General features: G+C 38.2%; 1 protein-coding gene across 2 annotated transcripts in view; it reads right to left on the bottom strand.

Annotated features, from left to right (window-relative positions):
* FAM110B (family with sequence similarity 110 member B) overlaps positions 1–17,794 on the bottom strand; it is a 108,495-nt gene that overhangs the window by 54,820 nt on the left and 35,881 nt on the right. Inside the window, exon 1 of one of the 2 annotated variants that reach the window (XM_026843262.1) lies at positions 5,462–5,590. The exons of the other annotated variant lie outside the window; for it this stretch is intronic. The gene's annotated coding sequence lies outside the window, so the exon portion shown is untranslated. Of the gene's footprint in view, positions 1–5,461; positions 5,591–17,794 lie in introns of those variants that run through there. 2 annotated transcript variants of the gene reach the window in all.

Below are 17,794 nucleotides of genomic sequence, written 5' to 3'. Positions count from 1 at the left end.
GGAAAGTAGATTTGAATGGGAAAATGGGGCAGACAAATTTAGAAAGAAGGTGGCAGCAAGGCAAGAAGAGAACTGTGTTGATGAGGCACCAAAACACTGAAGGACAATGACACCGTCTATTTTGAGGTCCTGTTCTGTTGCATCCACCATGCTATATGCCTTCCACACAAAGCTATCAGCAATTGTACTGCCTCTGCTAGGCATCACCAAGTCCCTGGGGAGGGGGGGCCAAAACAGCAATCTCTGCACTCCACAATATGCTAAAGGAAAATGGGGGGAATGGACAGGACAGGACCATGGATTGCAGTTGGGCTGATGTAACAGTAATGGAAGGGATGTATTTTATCAAGTCCCTCATACATCTTCTGAGTAGACTGCTGTTGTAGTATCGCAGTAGAAATACAAAGTTGCACAATCATTTCCAGATGACTGCAATGCCCAAAATACCCGATGTCAATTATGACACTGAGACAGAAGGAAATCATCCTTACCCTGGGAAGTTTGTACTGTAAGTCCTTATACTGACAGGAATAGTTATACTGATCTTATATTTTTCACTCCTTTTAAAGACAATTACAGTAATGGTTTATGATCCTAAAGCATGGACTGCAGTCTTCCTTGCAAGCCCACAGTCTGTGGTCACATCAAAAGACGTTTCATCTTTGTCTCTGTTTCTCCCTTCATTTTTCGCCTTTTTCTGCCTAGATTATATAGGCAGGAAACTCTCTGGAACAGAGGCTGTATGATACTATGCATTTGCATTACAGGCCAACATGTCTTATCATACTAACATCTCTCCTTCAGTATCATTGCCTACAAAACCAGTACCCAGATCTTAAAAGAAGCAATTACAACCACGGACACTAAACAGATGCAAGATCCAAATATTCCCAAACTCATGAAAATATGCATACCACTGCAAACCTGGATATTCACATTTCTCGCCAAACAGATAATAACCCATACAAATTGTAATACGCACTGCATAACTTAGCTACAGAATGTGTTTCTAGTCTTCCTAATCAGGGAGCAGAACAACCTAATCTTTGGGCTAGTCTACCAACTTCCAAAATGCTAAATTCCCGTAAGAGAGGCAAGAATTTAATATCCTTCTTTGCCAGTAACTGGGATTTTGTAGTACGCACTCATATTAGGAAGATATGAATGGATGCTGTAAAATCATTCTACAAGACCCAACAGCTATGCAGCCAAAAAACCCCCAGATGGCTATATAATCATCAGCAGTATAAATAATACACTATTTCAATTAATAAACCAATATAACACTGAAGCATGAGACAACTGTATGACAGGGCATAAAACCAAATACTGTCTGTTACGGAATGGAAAGGACAATTCATGTCTGAAACCAGCATATTTACAAAGTGAGGATCTGGGTTGGAAGCTTCAGGTGCTTCACAGAAAGGTTGTAGCAAGTAGTTGTGCCCACAGGTTGCTGAAGCACATCCATGAAAGACAACATGAAATTGAGACAAGAATCATTACCAGGATTACACAGACAATAGCAACCAGGATTGCTCGTTGTATTCTACGTTAAATCTACCAAGCCACACTTAATACTGCAGGTAATAAATTTAAGAACAATTAAAATTAATCATAACAGGAGATTAAATGTAAAAAAATTAAATAAATAATTATCCATTTTGTTTTCAATTCACCATTCCACCGCAGCTGTAAGAACTGCAAGGAAAAGACACTGCTGCTTCCATTCCCTGCTTTATAAAACATGACCTTCCTCTAAACATCGCAAATGTTTGACACGCAGATGCCTAGAGCTAGGCATATTTCATCTGCTGTTTAAATTTCCAACTCCACATAGTTAGTCCCCAGAATACTTGTGCTTTGTGGGTGAGACCCCTGCAGGAGGGAAGGGGGAGAGCAGGACAGGGCAGACCTTCCCCACCAAGGGCCCTTCCCTGCACCCAGGTCCTGGGCACTGATGGGAGCACCCATGACCACAAATTGGGGCAGCAGATGTCTGCACATAGAGAATGTGGTCATGTTTCTGATCCTGTTCATTAGTGCTGCTGCATCAGTGTGAGAAGTGTCACAACGGTAAGGCTGTCCCAACTTAATGTACAGCTTGCCAAGCCTGCAATCTCTGCTAAGAGCGCTCATCCTGTGCCTCCCCACCATCCCAAAAGTTTTCAGATTTAGAAGAATAAAAAAGACCTTCACTCAACAAAATACAGAAACCAGGCTATTGATTTCCCATAAACTCTCAAAGTGTTAAAATAAGCATTTATAGTTGGGTTATTGAATGTCTCAACCATTTAAACAGACAGATATTTCATCAGCAAAACAGTAATTGGAGTTGGTTCCAAAAACAGAGGAAAAAGGAGCTTTAGGGCACAAAGTCACTTTTCTCATTCTAATGTAAACCTTTACACATATATCATTTACCACTACTCGACTTAAAAACTGTAAGGCATATAAGTACAAATCCTGCAAAATAAACACTGCGGTAATACTTTAAATCCCTATGTCTGTTTTTCAGGACTATCTCTTTCATTGCTAAATGACTACAAAAAAAAAAAAAAAAAAACATCTTTCCCCTCCAGACTTGGTATGGTTTTAAGTAATGTAAAACTCACATACATAGCAGTAAATAGACATAATATCTTAATAAACCAGAGCTAGTGTAGCACTGTTTATTACAGGCACTCTGTTTACTGCATATATCCGTCTCCAGCTAGCAGCCAAAGCTCGTGTTTCTGAAAATAAATACTCCTTGAAGAGTAATATATTTCTATTGGATTATAATGAGTGTACTGGTATGACACTGAAAGTGTTAACAACATATTAATTTCTAAACATATATTAGTGTTAGTATAAGTGATTCTTCCCCAGATACATATAGATATGCACATATATCTCCATATATGAAACACTTGAGGCCTTGATTTTTAACATACTTTTGTGCCCTTACTGTATATACACAGACACACTCCATTCCTGGTTGGAAAGAAAAGTTTTCCTTTTGCTTATATTACTTGGGAGATTTATCTACAGGGCAACGTATCAGAAATAAGAACAGTTCACAGAGGGGCACAGCAAACATGCTATGAATGCATCTCCTAACAAAAAGTAATTAAAAACTTTTACATTAAGAAACTCATAGGCAAAACTTGAATCTAAAAATCTCATTGACAATAATCTAGTGTGCTGCATTTCCTGTAGCAATACTGTTTACAGTTAAAATATGTGTATAGTAAAAATGATGACCTTTTTTAGAGAGTAATCCACACAAACTGTTGCTTCAATTTGATTTCTTTCTTTACCCAGAAGAAAAATGAGGTTGTTAATGCCACGCAAGTTTAAATTACACTGTCACCAGTTCTAGTTTCACAACTGTCATTTTTTCTGGTGCTGCTTGCATAGATCACCACAGCTTTTTTTTGGAGGTAGAGATGTCCGCACCTAAATAGCTGCTGGTGCAGCATTTCAGTTCCAGTGGGTGGTGGCATTACCTGTATCCATCACCAAAGAAATGCTAACTTTTACAGCATATTTCCAGTTGTGGTTTATGTTACTTACAAATAATGATAGCTCAATACATGAAACTGAAAGTATCAGCCTCTTGAAAATAAGCTGCCTGGATATAGTAAATATCTAGTTCAGATGGCAATATTACTATTTATGTTTCTTTATTACTAACATTGCCTTTATTTACTCCTTCATGGGATGCTCTTGCAGATGTCAAAGATGTAGGCTTACTTTGGGTAAGCCCCTGTCAAAAAAGGGAAAAAAAAAAAAAAAAAAGATGACCTTAAAACCTCTGTAAGACACTTTTGGTTGGTGATTTGGAGCATCAAAGCAATATGAAACAGCCCAAGAACAACATGCCTTCACATCCTGAACCCTCCCTGTCTGGGTTTTAACTGTTACTATGCAAAAAATGCCATTTTCCAAGTCTGTAGTGAAGAAAACAGCTTTGGAAAAAAACCTCAGGTGAACGTAGACACCAAAGGTAACTATTAACATAAAAAAATTTTTTAAACCTGGTACAAGCTTTGATTAAACCTCCCAAATACTTTTCGTTTTGAATACACTATCACAAATAATAAAGCTTGCGTATCTGTTGCATCACAGCCACATAAAGTTAGCAGCTGAATAAATGCCCACTTTTTAAGGTTATCTACTCCACAGGTAACACAGTTTCATATCACACAGTTTAAGAGTGAACAACTTAAATTTTCCTTTAGTTTCTATAGTAAGAAAAACATCTTCATAGATAGGTGTGGAGGGAAGAGTGAAGACTAATACCAAAACAGCTCTTGTTCCCAATTCCTAACACCTTTCTGATCCTGGCTGAGACAATCTACTCGTACCTCAGACGCATGGTGGCAATCAGCCAGCCAGATGACTGGTGACTTAATATACAAGTTCATGTGGGCTCTGGAGTCTGACACAGACAAGGGCATTAACTTTGAAGTCTCAACAGTCAGCCTCAATATTCAGAAGTCATAAAATGAGGCATGACTACATTGAGACTTTTTTTTTTTTTATATATATATACTTCATGTTTGCTTCCTTCTGTCTGAACAGCTTTCACTGTTAAATGTGCTCATAAAATATGCATGATTTTATAGGAAAAGTTGTGATCAATTGATGCATAGGTCAAGAACGAAAAGAACTGAAATGAGTATGACGCTATGATAAATACTATAACAGTCTCAGATTAAAAGACTGGCATGTATATCTTGTTTCATTCTACTGCTGAAGGCAGTTCTGACAATAAATGAGGCTTTGGGCCAAAATTCAGCCTTTGAGAACAATACAGATATGTAGGAATATATATAATACATGTATGTGCAAGCAAAGGATATACTGCAATCTACTAGGCAGGGTGGCTTTAGTTTCATTTTGAAAGCCACTTAAAATAAAACCCAGTGGATGAAACAAAGAATCCACCCAAACATGAAGGCTCCAGCATCTTTGTTGAAAGAACAATAGCATATTACTCTTCGTCCCTCTATCTTGTTGCAAGAGAACCATCAAGACAGTTATTGCTGTGATCTAATTAAAGAACACTTCACATAATTATTCTTTAAACTAATCACTATTTATGGAGATTTATCTTCATATGCCAATAGTTGTAAATGCTCTAATTCAATTGCTCTGCAGAAAACATCCCAATAAAAGAAATATTTCCATTAGCATAACAAAAGGCAACCAGTAAAATCACTTATATGCACAGGCTCAAAATTTCAAATGAAAGCAATATTCCTATATAAATACACCATATTTTTGAACAAAATCCACTCTAATATGTTTTGTAATCTGACGACTCTCCCACCAGAGTACAGAAAATATTAATGAAAGCAATATCGAATTAAACAGATGACATGATTAACAGTATCCATTTCATGCATGACAGTTTTACTGGAGAGATAAAGACCTGAAAGTAATTACCACCACATAAAACTCCTTCACTGACCTCTCAGTTTCCAGCTAGCGGTCCTTAAGTACTGTTGTTTTGCAACAAAGGCCAGTGCCTTTCATCTGTGGGTTTTCTTTTACGCTACAAGCTGAGCACCTCTCTCGTTGCATGCACACAGTACCTCTGTATCTATGTCTGTAATGCAGCATAAAGATTACTGGGGAAGCCTATCAAACCGGCAGGCAGCAACCTCGCCTGCCAATAAGCGCGAGGCACATGCAGAATCCAGCACATGCTCGCTGAGGCTCGCGGACTGTCACCGCTGCTTAGCAGGCTGGTAATCTAATTATAACCGTTTGCCATAGCACAGGGCTGCTGAGGCACCACACGCAAGAAATGAGAGCCGAGCAGATTACACCTTTTAGCCAAAAGCATCAACATTTGGGACTGTTATTTGTCTGGGTGCATAAAGATAAAATTCCTCTTTGTGGGGTTTTTTTTTTTGTGTGTGTGTGTGTGTGTGTGCGCTTGGTTTTCACCTATGAGGGGGTTTGTCTCCAGCTCTGAAAAAAAAAAAAAGATATATTTAGGAGCAGTCTTTCAGAAGCTGACCGCTTGCCGTTTGCTATGTCTATTAGGAGACAATAAAATGCCACAGTTTATTCTGCCAGCAGGAATTTTTGTTTCAAATGTACACATTACCAGTGTCATATACACAGTAGATCTCAGATCAGTTTATGTACAGTACTTCACAATCTACAGTGTAGACCTCAGATCAGCGAGGCAGCACACAGTAGCCCTACAGAAGTCAACAGGATTCGCTCTGTCCTTTATGTTTAACATGTGGGCAGATACTCAGATGACCTGAGGGCTTCTGTGTGCACTGGCACATAATGTCCTACATTTTCATAATGCTATGGTGGAAATGCCAAGGAAATTTTTGCCACTATGCAAAACAACTGAATTCATTTGGAAAGTACTTACTGTGACCAAATACTCCTTAGAAGTATGGCGAACTAAGTCAAGTAAGCCTTACACGCATCTTATAAATACGTAAGTCCCCAAACTAAGGAAAGTTATGATCTAAGAGAACACTGTGTATTTGAAAGAGCTTGTACAACATCAGGTAAGTAATCATGACAAAAGACATGTAGTTTAGTCTTCCTTAATGTTACATTTCAATTAATCTTCGCTCTGGTTAGCACAAATTGGAAAACAATCTTCTGAAGTTTCCTGTTCCCACATGGTTCATATAATCACTTAAGCTTTACACTGACCAAAAGGTTTTTAAATGTCAGTGGCAAGTGGGAAGTACACAGCCTGTTTCTCAGAAGGGTGCCAGATGCGTCTTATGAGATACAGTACTTTTTTCATGATCAATATTGCCAAACTATCATAATGCTACAGCATTACGCACATACAAACTTTACAACGCATTTTTAAGATGTTCCACTAAGTTACACATAAAACATATCCATAAATATTACAAGATTCCAAACACTACTGCAATAACGAGTTCCTATGTGCCCACACCAGCAGCTTTTCTAATTCTTTACAGCACCATACAGTATCAGGCACAGTCCAAGTGCATGATATTAAAGGTCGTTTAGAAACATTTTTATCTATCATACTTACTTTAGTACAAAATTTATATTTGCTACTACATAAAATGTTCCTAATGGAACAAGACTTCCATGTGGTAACAGCATAAGATCATATTTTTTGACAATATGTAAATAGCTGTGTCACAGCTTTCTTAATCTGCCACTGAAAATTGCTCATAAAGAGTTGCTCTGCGCTAGAAGTGGACTTCATCTCTGTAAGAAAAATATTCTCAAAGCTATGTACAGCTAGAAATAAAAATGAAATGCAGGAAGACTGACATTTTGCTCCTTGATTCAACATTCAGTCAACATTAAGTTTTGTGTTGCAATAAACGAAGGAGGCTGTTTTATTAAGTCTTCCTTTTCAGATTACATCATTTAAGTAGCTCATCAATTTTTATAAACTGTGCTTCTTTAAAATGCTGTAGAATATTCCAAGTTTCTCAGCAGTACTCCTTGAAGACAGAAAACTATGTATTTAATGAATAAAGGAGTTACAGTTACAGAACCATTAAAAACTTATTTTAAAAAGAGTTCAGGAGACATGCAAAGAAGAGCATAATTCAGATGACCAGCTCTGCAATGATTTTGCTAACAACACTTTGCCAAAGGTAGCAACAGGGGAACAAGGCCAATAGTCTTGATCCTTGTCCTCTGATCCAGCTATTGGGAATGATAAGCAAAGGAAAAAACATACATGAACAAAATACAGAAAATCAAAGAGACTTAAATCATTCTTTTAATCTAATCCACATTCACAGACCACTAAGGCACCTATGACAGGTGACAAAATGACCAAGAATCCTTAAATAGGTATTAGACAGGCTTCAGCTGCCATGGAAGTCTTTGTTTTGGCTCCCTCCCATACAAGCTGCTAAGCCTACGCATCCCCCATCTTTGCCCAGCAGCTCCCCAAGCCATTGCTGCTCCCTCCTGTGGGGGTCCAGCATCGCTACACAGCAGCCAGCCTCCTGCTTCCTCCCCACACAGCTGCTGGCTCCAAGGGCAAATACAGCCCATACCTCCAGCAAGGCTGCCCTGGCAGCGTGCTCTCAACATACCATTGCAGCAGGGTGTTTATTCTAGGAATTGCTTTCTTTTTTAAAGCATCATGGTAGCAGCTGTAGTTGGGTGACCCATCAACAGCTGCAAATTTGAATTTCAAGAGACACCCACTTGTGTCTGCAACACAATCAACATTCACTAAACCTCTTTCAAGAAACACCTACTTGTCTCTGCAAGACAATTAACATTCACTAAACCTCTGTGCTTAGCTTAACAGACCAGTCAGAAGAGTCTCAAAGTCTGTCTCAATTTTAACAGTCACATCTAACCATTGTGATGATGCACTGGACACAAAGGCAGGGGGAACAGCACTGCAGGTCTGACATTTGGAAAGGTGATTCGTAACGGTCCACGTTTGTAAAAGGCAAATGGCTAAAACTCCAGCTAAGAACAATGAGGAGCTCCACTATCCTGCCCCACCTCCCACGGTGATCACACACAAGAACCTGAACCATGCACCAGATCTGCGACAGGATACAGCCACATACAGGCATGGCAGCAAGAGAGGCCAAGAGAGGTTTCACGAGGACACAGTCATAAGATACTCCTCAGCTCTGGCAAGTCTCTGTTGGAAGTGAACAAATTGTGAAAGGTGAGTTGGCCAATATTCGGCAGACTTTCAAAGAAAGCAAAAGCCTGTCCTTGGCACAAGTTATATGCCTGTGCTAAGCTTCAAGTTCCTACTCCTCGGCATGGAAACAGAAGATCTGTGCAATATTTTTAGAAATTCAAAGAAAGTTAGGTTCTCTCTAGCCCTGTTCTTTGACAGAACAGTTTTGAAAAAGATTTCCAAAACCATATGGTCTGAGGCAGATGTCCATCACAGAGGGGAGGAGAGAAGAAAACCTACGGGGGAAGAATGAATTCATCATATGACACTGAAACAGTGAAAACTGCCTAGCTAGCACATTAATGAATTTTACACTTCATTTAGGATTATCTAAATGAATTAACAGACAGATTACTTTTTTAGGAACAAACAGCTTTTTACTATGTTATGATCACTTGTATAAGTACTTATATATCCAGTTATTTCAATACAAAAGTATTGAAGATAAAAATTTCCTGATGTGTCTTGCAACTAAACAGGTTTCACTCTGGATGCCACTTATCCTTTGACTTAAAAATATATCAAAATATTCCTTGGAAACCACTACCTCATTTAATTAGATTTTGCAAAGTATAGTAAACATATGGAATGAAAATGAGTTGAGCAAAAAGGCTGGTGAATCAATGCTGCATTTCTAAAGGCAACAGTGCATGTATTTCCAAGCTGTAGCATTGAGAGCTTGAACAGAACCAATTACTCTAATGAATATTTTACTTGGCTTGATGCATTCATTAGACTTTTAGAAGTAAGCTAAGCCATACCATGGTTATGTATACATAACAACAATAAAATCCTAATATTTTTGTATGGTACTTTTTACATTTACACAGATTAAAAGATGACAGGACAATTTTCTCTTCCACAATTTTTTCTACATTTTAATTTTCCTTCCCAAAGTTATCTAGTGTTATTTTGTCTTTTGAAAACTACCTTTCACTGCATAAGTTATTTGTTGGGCTCTTTCCTCTCCTAGCAAGTACTTGATAGAGACTGGAAAGTCTGTAAACTGGTGGCAAACTTAGCACATGACCCACCATCATTTGTGAAGGTAAATAAAACACAAGCCTAGTGTCTACCATTATAAATTTTTCTCAGGAAGTCACAAATAACAGGCTTCAAGGTTGGCACTCAGCATGGAAAAACTTAGGTTTATTTTATGGAACACAAGGACATTTCTTGGATTGATCCCGATTTCAGTTGGCAAGACAGCATTTACCTGTACATGAGTACATACACATGTGTATATATGACAATGCTATCTATCATGTTTTGAAGTTAGCTAACCTGCAACTTCAGGGCTTTCTTTTAAAATATGCTAATTAATATCACTAAATGTTCCAGACAGCACTCCTCTGGATGCTTAACAACAGACAAGAGATGTCTCAATATTAAAACTGGAGAATCTCTGCAAGACAGCACTAAGATTGAATCCTACTTTTTATAGCATTCATATTCATTTTTTTCTCAGAACCATAAAACCCAAAAAAGATCATACACACCCACATTCCAAAAGACATTACCATCCCTTGCCTCCACAGATCTACCTGTTGGCAGTATCTCCACTGAAGACCTAATGGACTGAAATGAAGACACCAGTCCATCACTGCCACCTTGGAGAACCAGGAGAGGAGCAGTTAAGCTGTCAGTGAGGTGTTTCATGCTACCACTGACGGATGCAGTAAAGAAGGCTCTGAAGTGAAGCCTGCAGCAGGTTTATTATGCTGAGCACTTAGACTTTGGCCGTACAACCAGATATGGAAGAACACAGTATTATTCTGTTGGTATTCTCAAAAACACAGAAATCCCAAATTCAAATGATTCATCATTTTCAAGACTTCACATCACCTTGAAATATACTTCCCATCACATACCACTCCAACACATCTCCACCACAATATCGTCCTTCCATTTCTCAAGTTCTTTCCATTTTCCTTTCAGTGCAGTGTTTTCTTGCACCTCTATACCATACTTCAGCAATCACCTCAAACTATACAAATATCCTTCATGCCCTCTTGTCTTGCCACCATACATATTTTTTGCCTCCACTACCCTTCTTCATAACTAGCAGCACAGATGCAGTATGAACTGCACATTTCAGAAGGCAACACACCTGTCAGCATAACTGAGATCTTAGGAAGACCAAAACACGTGTACCTCCTAGCCACCACTTCATGACCTCTGGCTGACCAGCTAGATGGCCAGATCACCAACTTGGTGAACCAAGAAAGGGACCACACTGCTTATCAGTAACACAGCAAACGTAAGAAATATTTAAGGACACCCAGACCATGGACACCATATAGTGCATGCCTGACTTACATAAAATTAATGATCATGACGCTAGTGAGCTAAAGAATGTAAAATATGTTGTAGAAAAAGCAGCCTCTGCCTCTGCTTCCCAACAGCCAAGTAAGAAAGACACATTAGTAGACTGTAACAAACAGATTTAAAAAAAAAAGAGAGCAATAAAAAGATGAAATATGAGTGATGTAAGATGTGAAGTCCTAACACAAGATATAATGCAAAAATTCAATGGCTCACAAGGACATGGGAGGTTAAAATTACATTGGAACAAGCCACAAAAGGACTGCATAAGTGGAGATACGTTTTTAGTACTTGCTGTGGTAGAAAATAGGGAACTTGAGAGCATCACTTAAGCCAGAAAGCCTAGACAGGTACAGATTTTCCACAGTGGAAAAGCAGAAAAAAAGAGCTTGCAATATAGTAAGTATACTTCCAGTACTTCCACATAATTAATGTTCATCACCACCGCTGGCACTTTCTTCTCCATTTAGTATCATTTTCACTATGATCACCTTACTGCAATGGGTGACGTAATATGACGCTGGGTATATCTGAGATATCTAGATATTGGCCTGGAAAAACTTTAAATGCAAATCTTCCATTAGAGGACAGGTGTAATTTTTCAAAAATGTTATGCTGCAAAGAGAAAAAAAAAAAGCTGAAGGATGAAGTGTAACATTCCTCACTTTGAAGGAAAAACTCCATCAGACTTCCTCACTTCTATAATTAAGAATACTATTTCCAATTCTGAATAGAAAGTACAGCTCAGAGGCTCTTTGATCTTGTGTGATGACAATGAAAACCCATCAAGCTATCTAAAGCCCATTGGTATTTTTATTCTTCAAAGACTGTTTTTCACTCTCTTACATCTATGCGAGAAGGCATTTATGTTGAGCTGCAAGATGCAACTGGAAAGCAAGTCAAGGTGCGACTGCTGGAAAATGAAGTGGTTCCTTGAAGATGCTAATGCATACAGGCACTCCCTCAAAACCTGCCCCGCTGCCAGCCAGTTTGCTGAGAGCTCAGAGACTACAAACCTTCGAGACTTCAAGTCTCCAGTCCACACCCATAATTCAGAGTTTCAGAGCAACTCTCAGATCTTATTACTTTACACAAGAGTTGAAGATATTCAGCACAATTAATCCAAGAAGAAAACTAGCTTTGAATGCAATGGTTTTGGTTATCATCTCAAGGCTAACAAGTTTCAAGACAGCCTACTAAACTTCAAGCCTTTTTAGCCAAATATAAAATAAATTTAGATTTTAATCTTAGAAAGATTGTTAATTTAATGACTAGAAATTGGGTCCATATAAAACCAGCAACTGTGACTCACCATACCAGAACCCAGTCTTAATGGTCTTCTTACAAGAAACCAGAAGCATTTTGCTGGCACAGACGAAAAACCTCTCCAGGAAAAAAGGCTTAATTATTTAATATCACAAGCCAAAAGCCCTTTTATCAGAGTCTTCAGGACTATCATTCCATATAAAGCTCCTGAAGAAGAGCACAACTTATATCTCAAGCAGCTTGCAGACCTAGCAGTTAAAGTTTGCGGGGTGACAAGATCCCAGACCCTTACTGCAGAACTGCTTGTAGCTTTTATCCAATCCTCTAATGCCACATGAGCACACAAGTCACATAATTAGGGGTATGAAAAATCAGTATAAATGGGGACAGATGAGTGCCTACCTCTCAAGCCTAGACTCCCACTCCTTTTCTGACCATTTGAGCAAATAGTCCCCTCCCTGCATAGTGCTCCAACTAAGGTGAGGGGGAGAGTGTTGATCCTACCAAAACCAGCATGGGAGCTAGGGAGTGCTCTGAAGATGATAGGCAACATGCACCAGGGGAACTCTCACATCCTGGGGACAAATCACTTACTGGTCTGCCTTCTCAAACCTTTCCCGGGCAAAACAGCAGGCATTTTCTTCGCCTTCCATTCCCAGGTCTGGGGACAAAAAATGTTGCCCAGTTTCTCCACAGCACATATCTGCATGGCATAGTAGCCTCACACAAGTCACTGTTTATAATACTACTGCTGTCAATAACCAGAATTTCTTCAGGTGGTCATTCTCATGAAGTGCTGACTGCTCAAGACATCAATCCCAAATCAGATGGAGCCTTTTATCCTTTTGTCCCAGCTACAAATTCCCCAGAGCTTAAAGAACAGCACAAGCATCAGGGTCTTCAGTTTTACACTAAACAAAATGCAAGTACTTAACAACCTTTGTCCCTGTAATGTAACACTGCTGAGATACATGTCATTTTAGTGGGCATTTATTATTTTGACAAGAATTTGTATCAACATAAGATTAGGAATAAAGCAGGCTAATGGTTATAGGTCTGAACCTAGTCTTCACTGTGAATTCAAATACATTTTGTGAGCACAAATATGCAGCAAGTATGCCTCATCTTTTCTAAGACAATACCCTGTGAAGGACAGCACATTTTTGAGATCATTGGTTTTCCACTACATCAAGCAGGCGATGTCTCAGTGGTGAGTCTTAAAGTCTAAACATGTCAGAGGTGGAAAGAGAAAAATCAGTAATGCCATAACAACATAACCTTAAGAGCATAAAAATAATCCTTTTTGTCCCCATAGAAATTAGTTACAAACATGGGACAATAAGGTCAAAAGGCAAGCACTCAACAATAAGTGGTCAGAACCTGAGCTTTCAGTCTGTCTCAAACACTTATCTCCTGCACATTCTACAATAATGTAGTCTTTAGTGATCTGAACAAGAAATTCTCTCCTTGCTCCCCAAATTTCTGTCTTAATCAGGATCTAAAGAAAAAGCTTCTCCAAAGCTAACTGGTAAATTAGACAGACACTGATGTTTTCAAAGCAAATTCCAGCAGTCTGTAGTCAAAACATAGGCAGCATAACCACAGTAAAAGGGCTGCTAGAGAAGGGAAACATGAGCAAGTTTCAAAGTTGCATAACTGTTTAACACTGACTTCACTGTATGTATTATTCATATTTTATAACAGAAGCCACATAACTATGAAAAACACTGTGTAACTTTAAAACCATCATAATTTCTATGCTCAGACTGCCACATGCAATCCCACCATATCCCATCCACTATAATAAATACTCATATTCGAAGGGCCAAGGAGTAGCAATGGAAATACCTCTGTACAGAGTACTGTGTTTTCACATTGTGAAGTTCAGCACAAACTACATTGTGTACATGGCTAACCTGCAAAATCTAATCATTTATCCCACTTAAAGTATTCAAGCTATCCTTAGTACTGACAACTACCTCATTTATATAATTCCATTTCCGTTTCATTAAAAACAAATCAAAACAGGTTTGAAATATTGACATTGTGAAAAATTTAGAAGGTTTGTTTTCTCTTTCGGTACTTGGAATATAATAATCTCTTGTGGTAAACTAGTATACTACATCAGGAAACAGTTGCTTCTATTATTATTTTGCATCTTGTCAATAAAATGAGACCAAAACCTAAACAAATTAGATCTATGATTTCTTTTTTTTAAATTCTACTTTATAACTTAGGATAAAAAATTAACTATGTTCAGAAGTCTGTAGTCATTAAGAATTTGGGATTTAAATTGACTTTTACAGATCTGAGAGTGCATAAAGGAAAAGCCTAAAAATTATCTTTCACAATTTGCAGTAGTCATAAAATATTTTTAGGTCTCTGTATACATATTTTTCAACTCACAAAAACTAGTGAAAGAAAGGATTTGGAGTAAAACCAGGCTCCTTAAAGTCTTCTCAATTATATCATATATTAGAATATCTCATGTCTCCCAAGCCATGACATCCCTCTAGCTTTCTTGCAGCTGAAGTCTTAGTTAATGTTTGGCAGAACTTACAGGTAACTTCCTCAAATAAATAAAAATACAAGAGGAAAAAGTACCAAACCAAACGAACTGGGGATATGAGAGATATCTGGAGATGAAAAATAAAGCCTAAAATACGTAGAAGCTGCTGGTGGCGAAAGAGATGCATGCCTGCACTTGAGAAGTTCACTATGTCAAAACAAACAAAAAAAACCCACAAAAGAACAAAATCAAAAGGAAATTTTTAAAAGTGTGTCCAAAAGAAAGGGTCAACAAAATGTACACCTAACAGGTATTAATAGGCAGAGAACTCCAGAAGACAAAGGATGCATTTACAGGTGGCAATACATCTTCGCTTACCTCATGAACTTTCAAAGCCTGCCGGAGGCAGATCTACAAACTTGTGAGGAAAAAAGTAAAATTGTCATTGTTGTATACACTATTTGGATCTCTCTACTACAAATCTCAGGGGGACTTACCTGTAACTACTCTAAAAACAAAATTATCCAGGCAAGATCCTTCCCAGCAGCAACACAAGCAGCAGCTCACACCTGACGACTGCATTTCTTGCAGTGCGCACATAGCTTTTTCACAGATAGATTACATTTACAGTTTTCAAGGTAGTCAGATGGAAAAACAGTATTGACTTCTTGTCTGACCCCCTGCAATTCAACATTTTGATCTAGTCAGCTAAAAATAGCAGACACCCCAACCCATGGTTAAATACTGCAGTCTGTTGGATGCAGCACTTCCTCAGTGGAATAGAAAAGCAGTCAAGGCCAGGGTCATACCTTGGCAAAGACCACCCACCAAAATGAAGGCACCACTGGAGACTTGCTATCAGGAATGCCCCTACCAGGGCAGACCCCACAGTAAGTAGCAGAGAGAAGACAGCTTTTCTTAAAAATGGTATCACCTCCAACTGAAAAGTGTAGCCCGTTGACAGGTGTGGTTAAGCATTTTGTGTTTGAAGGTACTGTGAAAGAAGACAGAGGACTTATTCTCCACATGCCCTGACCATCAGAAGAAAGAGCTTGTAAAGAGTCTTGCAAAGGCTGTACTGGTGAGAACACTTCCCACGCTGTTTTGGGTTTTTGTTTTTCTAAACATTAATGAAACTCACTGTAGCTTACAACTGAGAAAATTAAGATAGAAACAATGATAAGAAGCTAGAACAAAGCTAAATATAGGTATAGTTACCTGATGCTTTAGATAACTGGTGAGTCATTTGAGTACTTGCACCAGAATTAAAGCATTTGAAAATTAAAGGCTGCTGGCACATAATCTATAAAAGAATGGAAGACTACTCTATGTGCATATCCAGGCTACATCTCACAGGTCCTTTTTTCTCCCCTCCTCCCAAAGATTACCTGTATTTTATGTTACAAGATGAATCCATTTTGTTCTTTAAACAAAGTTCTTTAACACAAGGAGTACCACTAATTTGAAAAGCTGAAAGTATTAAGCTAACAAGATGTGAAGCTATCATCATTCAGGACTCTGCTTGCCTTGACACTGAAATTTAGAACATTGACTGAGACTAAATTAGGTGAGTGCATCAGCTTGGCATAATCATAAGCAATAGTTCAAGAAAATGTGATCTAATACTTGTAATTTAAAATTATCTTGCAATCTGACTTACAAAAAAAACCCCAGATATGATTTAGGTGAGTCAACATTTTTATTACAGGCTGCCTATCACAGTGAAAACTCAAGTGAATGAGCATTGCAAAAGAACATGTTCTTGTAGAAATCAGTTATCAAGATATAACTCAAAACAGCCACAAAGTAAGTGTGGTGTATTCATTTAGGTTTATTCATTTCTTCAAACCTGTTCTTATTAGTAGAACACAGAAAGAGAAGACAGATGACAAATAGAAATCTCTACAAAAGACAAAACCCTACTGGAAAAATCCACAGGTAACAGAAAACTTCATTTAGAATTGATGCAAGTGTATCAAGCTTGGATGCTAGAATGATTACATTTTAATGCCAAGCAATTCTGGACGTAGATAACTTAAATCACACTGAAATAACTGACTAATTTCTGGCTGAGGTCATGTATCTTAGTCTTGCTTTACTTAAGCAGTCAACCACTGAGAGCTTCTGGATCAAATACTGCTTATACGACACATGAGAAAATACTTCACTCCTCCGAAAGTTTACAGCCCTTAACCTAATGTAAGTTACAAATTTTGACTGCAACAGGCAGCAGCAATAAGAGACAAACTGATTTTTTTTTAACAGTATTAAACACATCTATGCATGAATATGTCTCTTTCATACCTTCTAAACAAGAAAACTATTTTAAAGGTGTTGGCAGGTATGAATCAAGGAAGGCTGACCTAAGTTTCACATTGTACATTTACCTAGCATAAGTATTCATACTTAATAATAGGGTTCTTATATTGACTTAATAAGAAGCTTGTTAATTGTTGAGGGTAGCAAGCTCTTCTCATGCCATGGTGTCACAGGAGGACTCAAGGACAATGGTGAAAAAAATAATATCAGCTATGAATGAATCCACTGAAAAATTATTTGCTATTCCTTGTACTTTTCAGACTTCAACAAATCATAGAGCCTTGTACTAGTTCCTTGGGAAAAAAATAAATATGAATTCTTTTCATTCAACACATACTCTGAGAAACCTTAAGAAACAGACCTGAGTGGAAACATTTAATGTTACTGCATAACAGGTAATTCTGGATCACCTACCGCAATAACCACCGTGACATTAGCTACCCTTATGGAAGGATAAGGGCTATTTTGAAAAGCTACATTTGGTGCAATGATGCAACTTCTGGTAAGCTGGGAGACAGCCCCAGAACTAGAAACCAGAGTGGTAAACTTTCCTCCACTGGAAGCCCACTTAAGGCTCACCACGTTGCATGTAAGAGAGCTGCTTCCCTCCATGAACAACTCTTTTCAGTGCAGAAAACATACAGCCTCTGCATTCTAACTAGCTCAATCCCCCATGTTGCTACTGCTCAGCA

This window comes from Athene cunicularia, assembly GCF_003259725.1.
Source record: "Athene cunicularia isolate RWA chromosome 2 unlocalized genomic scaffold, athCun1 chr2_part1, whole genome shotgun sequence".
Taxonomy (NCBI): Eukaryota; Metazoa; Chordata; class Aves; order Strigiformes; family Strigidae; genus Athene; species Athene cunicularia.
Note: the sequence above shows the minus strand (reverse complement) of the source record. Positions and strands in the feature narration are given on the sequence as shown.